The following is a 7,042-nucleotide window of genomic DNA, read 5'->3' on the forward strand; positions in this document are numbered from 1 at the left end:
ATGTGTATGTAGGTAGTGAGTAACTGATCTGCAGTCAGAGTATTGTTAAAGTTAACGTTCGTTATAGCGTTTGTTTTAGCGCGAATGTTGAAATTAAGTGTATCGTAAAGTTATATTCAGAAAGAATAAACCAGTTTTATTAAGTAAGAACTTGTGTCGCTAAAGTTTCGTCGGAACGAAGTTACGGAAAATTAATTAGCAAACGGAGACGTAACAATATATAAACACTCTAAATAAAATATGTAGTAGATTAAAACACGTAGTTTGGATGGATAGGTTTCTTCCATACGAACACCTGCTGATGAATAGACTTCTTAATCTGTATTTCAAGAAAATTCGTATTATCGGGTCCGAACGTCGCCGTTATACTAGTTTACTAGAAGACCACCGTTCAGTTACACGTAAATCGAAACGTCGTCTCTTTACCAGTTTACCAGTAGGCTTTAATTAAAATACATGTGAGTAAATCTAAACGTCGTTTCTCTATCAGCTTACCTGCAGTATTTCCTTATAATACACGTGAGTAAATCGAAACGTCACCTCTCTACCAGTTTACTAGCAGGCTTTAATTAAGCTTACCAGTAGTATTTCCTTATAACACACGTGAGTAAATCGAAACGTCACCTCTCTACCAGTTTAGTAACAGGCTTTAATTAAAAAACATGTGAATAGTTCGAAACTTCGTCTATCTCTACCAGCTTACCAACAGGCTTTCATGGTTTGTGCTTACAACCAGGCGAGCTCGACAGGATTGTACTTTCCTGTAACAAGACGTAAAGATCTGTTGGTGCTGCCTTTAAAATGTTAGACGGTGTTAACTTACAGGCTATATATAAGATATGGCATAAAAAAAATGTTAGAGAATGCCTTCAGAAGTGGCAGGTCATGCTCCATAACGTAGTATCAAGACCGATATATTAGTAATTGGTAATATTTCTTATATACTGCGTCACATCATCATTTTCACTATTTCCCCCAAACTTTTAATTTATCTTTATAAAGAATTGGTTAACATTTGTTATAACTATTATCACACTTAAGTCTTTTATGTATTGTACACACCTCTTCGACACAAACTAAACCTGACACCAACAACTCTAGGTTATAATTGGCTAGTTCTCATATTGAATGTCCGGTTTACGTGATGTCAACATCCGTGCCTATATATCTCATTACACCCACTAAATATAACCTTTTATTATCACGAGGAACAATAGTGAACTATTCGAAAGGGTTCGAGTTTTGGGTCTCGTTTGAAAACCTTTACAACTTTTGTATGTGATCCTGTGTGCTAATTTCTTAATCATGATTATTAATTGGCCGATATAGTCGCTTTGTCGATTATATAGACAATTCCGTCAAGTTACCAGTTAAACTAACACCACATATGATGAGAAACGGGTTCCATTTAGCTAATTGGAGATCCTATTGTCTTGAAGTAAGATCAAAATTATATTTACATCATCAAAAGTTCATATACAATAGTGTCACGATTATCTTGGTTACATAACTTTATATGTCTCTGGTCAGTAGATTAAAATTAGGGACAGCGAAAGACTGGGTTAGTAGTTTTGACATAAAAATACACGTACAAATTAATGCTATACAGCGTACAGCAAAGGTAGTAAGTTCGTGTTTCCGTGTGTTGTGCCACGCAACGTACAACAAAAGCGGTAATTGAAGAGTACGATGTAATCGATTCATTAACACGTTGAACTAGATTGTGCGCTCAGTTAATGCTATAAAAGTCAGTGTCTTACGTAATTCTGAATATCTTATAATTTAAGACATCATAGAACTTATTTTTGCAAAATAAATAACTACATCTCGTCTAATCATAACTACCGTAAGCACACATGGCTCGTCTAATCATAGCTACCGTAAGCACACACGGTGAGTTTAATGAATGTAGCCCTAATTATATAATCTCCGTGTGGTCTCTTACTGCAAGTTATTTATCCTATTATTCGAGACAGATCCTTAGGGTTTGGAGTAATGCTAAATGTGTTATGTTATTATTAATTTCTACAATACTAAACCAGTAGCAAATTGCAATTTACCTTAGACACAATATATTATGTATAAAGATTACAACGTTCCCTACTAGAGGTGATCGATTAAGCCTCGAACGTATGAAAGGAACAACTGAGTTGAAATAAAGGAGTTTTAGTAGAATTAACAACAATTTCCTCTTCGATATGATGCGTTTATTAGAAGTCTTATGGAAAAGTTAATAAGTTTCAACGAACGCACTCTAAGTGTATGCTTTCTTACTAATAAATTATATTGACATAATTTTAATTGGGTTTCACTGAGTTCATACAGGTATTATAGTATTCAAGGTAGTTCATACGAATGTGAATCTTTTAGGCACGGTTATAATGTTTCAGTATTCTTTCACAAATTATTTAAAATATATTTTGTTTCTGTTGTTATAAGTAATTATTAGTAAACGTCATACAAAGAGCTTTGGAATTTATATTTCTAACCTAAATTATGATTATAATTATTTGATAATTACAGTTACATACTTAATTTAACCAAATGATGTAGTAATTAAATATGATCGGTCTATAACTCTGTTGCAATATTTTGGTTATTTATTTTTGTATTCTATTCTAGATACCAGAGACAGGAAGAGTTTCATTATTTCCTCTCATATTTTTCTACTGTCACTAAAGAAACATTTTAATTATTTTCTGTCAGATATTTTTACTGCCACAAGAGACAGCTTTCTGTCACTTCGTATTACAGACAGGTACTGTATATTTTTTCTCATGTTGTTTTTCTGACAGTTAATATCTTTCAGATTATTGTCTTGATACTAGAGGCGGAAATATTATTTATCTCATAACAACATTATTGCCCCCCCCCCAGTGGTACAATGGTATGTCTACGGACCTACAACGCTCGAAACCGGGTTTCGATACCCGTGCTGGGCAGAGCTTTGTGGTTAATTACAAACAAATAGATAGAAATATGTCCTCCCTGTATAAGAGTTGGAAACGAGTTACTTTTGGTTATTTACTCTTAGATTCTCTTCTCGTTACTAAAGGCAGGAATTGTTTTGTTATTTTACGATAGAATTTTCTCCTGCTATAAAAAATAAAAGTTGTTTTTAGTATTGGTTATTTTCTTTCGAATGTGTCTTCTGTTACTTAATGCAGACTTTTTAATTTCTTATAAGTTAATTTTTCTGACAAAAAGAGATTTTCAGAATAACAACGAATACATATTCACATCTTTCAAAAGAATTCTTTCAAAGCATTTTTAAGCTTGAAATAAACAGCTTCTATATATAGTAGGTTAATTAGTTGGCTCATAGAATGGCTCCGAGTTTTTTTTCAAGTACAAACTTTTAGCTCATAGCTCCATTACCTCTTGACCTATTTCTGCTCTAATTACAGTTTTGAACTCAGGAGGTCAAACCCTTTCGAATGATGCGTTTGACTACGCCCAAGATCTCATAGATTAATTTACTCTAATCCTGCCTAAAATAATTTCAATTTGAGGGTAGGCTGGTAAAGATCCTAATGAGTAATAAAATCGAATCGGGTATACGCGCGCCCCACGCTTGGTATTATTGGCGCACAAAAATTTTAGCTAATAAAAAAGGGAAATAAAGGGCTGATAGATTAATTTACTCCAGTCCTGCCTAAAAGAATTTCAAGTGCCGCGGCTAGTGAGAATTCCCCTTTGTTGATTCTTATTTAGACCATAATTTGAAACAAACATTTAAAAAGCATTTGAAAAAACAATCAAATTCTTTATTGGTTTATCACAGTATATCTTAACACGACTTGTAAATGAACAGCAACAAAAGAATAAAAACTTTATAAATATCTGCATGTTAAGTCAGTGTACCTAAACATCTGGGTAGACGAACAATATATTTAATTAACTAGATTTACAATCTTTCTAGATATCTGCTGAAATATCTGGGTAGCAAAACAATCTGCCTAGATATCTGGATATTAAGGATTCGCTCTTGTTTCCCGAGAAGTAAAAGATAAAGAATAACCCTTTGCTCTTCGATAGAACACTTCTATGGAACATTTCTCTAGAACACTTTTATAGAACACTTCTATGGAACACTTTTGCTTTGAAATCTCGGGTTTCTAGCCGTAAAAGTGGGTTAAAACATTATGGAATTTTCAAAATAACTTTCTATTATTATTTGATATTCTGTAAGCGGTAAAAGGGATCTGTAGCTCTAATTCTCAATTATTAGAGCATCGCCTTGGATCGTGTCTCGGTAAAACAATTAAACAGAAAGTTAAATCCTACAGCGTTTGTTTCCAATTAATATCTTTAAGCCCATTGCCATTAATAATCGGAAAACATACTAGATGCAAATAAAATCTTTGAAAGTTGTCCTTTACCTTGCTTATGAACAGTGTAAGTAGATCGGCTCTTAATTTTATTAAAAAATATCTAAACTTAATCGTACTTTGACAAAATAGTGATATTAAATTGACCTCAACTGAATATGAAAGTGAAAATGTGAAATTTTCCCGAAATATTTTGGTTAAAATAATAATCTTTGTAACTTACTGTTTTAATATGTGATCATATCATAAATAGTATGACTGAAAATACCACGATTTTCAAATATGTTTTTAACTAAGTAGGCATGTACTTTCATTAAGCCTACTGGTAAATCAGGAAACATTACACATACGAATTTAGTTTTCAAAAAAAAGAAGAAGAAGATGATGATGATGATGATGAAAATAAAACAGAAAACGGTGACTTAGAAGAGTTGCTTTCAAACAAAAATCAGATCCCCAAGCGCTGAGGGATATGTGTGCAAAATTGTAGCATGTACAGATTTGGCTGCAAGAGCGTGGACGGTACATATAGCCAATTGAAAATATTGAATGTAGTCAATGTATTTTTCGCGTGTCATATGTTTAAGTTGTAACCTCTTAAGTAAGAAACGTTTGTTTTATTCTAGGCTGAATTAACCTGACTGTAATATTGCATATATAATGATTTCTGAGTAAACATAGACATGATTTTATCATCTTTTTGTTTAACGCTTTTCACCCAAAAGTGTCAGACATTAACTTACGATTAAATTACATCTTTCGTCCTAGGAGTGTCATTTTAAGAATAAAAGTCCTGTACGATGTTTACTTTGTTATTATGCGCTTTTATCACACAGAGTGTGGAATGAACAAATGGTTAGAAGGCAGCAAACGACACAGCCATAGTTTAGGTTAAAACGAAGTTAGTTAAAATACCGGAGAGCTAGAGATTCGTGGGATTATTAAAAAAAAACACCTCTACAGAAATAAACTAAAAAAGCAGGACATCTTTTTCAAGTGCAACGCACGCCTAAGCTTCTCACTTTGATACTCTCGAGACTTATAAGGCAGGAAGATAATAATAACAAAACAAATAATTATTAATACAACTTTCTCTACATTAATAGTTTTATTTTATAATTGATAAGATTGAAAAACTATAAGTCTCTCATACTGAACCATGAAAATAAAACTTATATTTATTTAATTTGTTAGAACTTCTCATTCTCTTGTTAAACCCCCTAGTGGTTTGCGGACTTACAATGCTAGAAACTTGGTTTCGATACCATGGTGGGCAGAGCACAGATAGCCTATTGTGTAGCTTTGTGCTTAATTACAAACAAACAAACAATCAACTAAACAAATCTCTTGTTAATTTTTGACTTTCTTTTATTAAAACAAAAACAAATCTGATGCTTATTCACGAGATATTTAAACTTCACTCCGAAAACATATGTATATTGTATAAATGTATAATCTTTTTTTGTTTTTAAATTTTGATGAATATTAACTTTTTGCACGAAATCCAACAAACAATTATTTATATTAAAAAATATGGAATATTTATATAATAATAAAAAAATTAATTATCTTTTAAGATTGGATTTTTATGGAGTTTTACTGATCGTACGTTACATATTCGATTCGAATTACTTCGAAAGCAAAGGCACAATATATATGGCATAATTAACGCTTTTATTATATCCACTTATTTTGCATGTTTCTTAAAGACTTTTACAGGGCTATCTCACTTGAAATTCAAATATATAACAAAAAAGTAATATATGGCCTTTTAGAAATTAGTAGTATATTTTTAAAAAGATTTTATTGATCGCACGTCATATTCCTTTCTATCTGTTCAGAAGACGCCGCAGAAGCGTTTATGTAATAATGAAATATTTACTTTAGAATTAATTATGGGCTATCGTTTTTTTAGGAATTATAATATTCTTTCACAAGCAGTAAAATAATTGCTCGATTTCGCCTTTGCAATTCAAAGCTGCTACTATTAAACAATTCCTTATCAAACTTTAGAACAATCCCGTGAAAGATTGGTGAAATAAAACTGATTTATCAGTATATACTTATAATAGTATCTTACCGTTAGCAACTTCAGCAAGCATAATGAAAATTGTCTGAAAATATTGTTAATGATTAAAACAAAATGCATAAATAACGTTTTTATTTTGACACTAATCCTCAGAACATTCTTTGAGGTATTAGCTTGAAAAATATACAACATTATTTCAACACTAGAGAGCACAAAATCTGAAATCGTGGCATCAGGAAAATCAAGATAATTCTAATCAACACGTTCTGAAGTAGCTTCACATATTGTTTCATTAAACTAGACTAAACTTAAATAACATCGCCCATTTTCCAAACTTCCTTATTTTCGATATTTTAACATAGATATAATGTTTTAGTTTAATAATCGACTTTACAAAAGTATATAGATTTAGTTCTTATGGTTAATGTTACTTATATGAATAATAATCAAATCCAAAATCTTCAACATCTGCTTGTTTTACTAATTTCTATTAAGCAGGACGTCGTCTGATGACTCTTACCTGAAACTGCATTCTAACGCTTCAGGCCATCGTTTGATCTTATGTTTACTTATTTTGCAAGAATATTATCACGTTCTCTTTAAAAAAATCTATCATTTTAAATTTTGTTTCATTAAGTTATCATATTTTTTGTTGATATAGGAAAACAAGATTTTTCGTTAC

The sequence above is a fragment of the Limulus polyphemus genome, unplaced genomic scaffold (genome assembly GCF_000517525.1).
Source record: "Limulus polyphemus unplaced genomic scaffold, Limulus_polyphemus-2.1.2 Scaffold147, whole genome shotgun sequence".
NCBI lineage: Eukaryota > Metazoa > Arthropoda > Merostomata > Xiphosura > Limulidae > Limulus > Limulus polyphemus.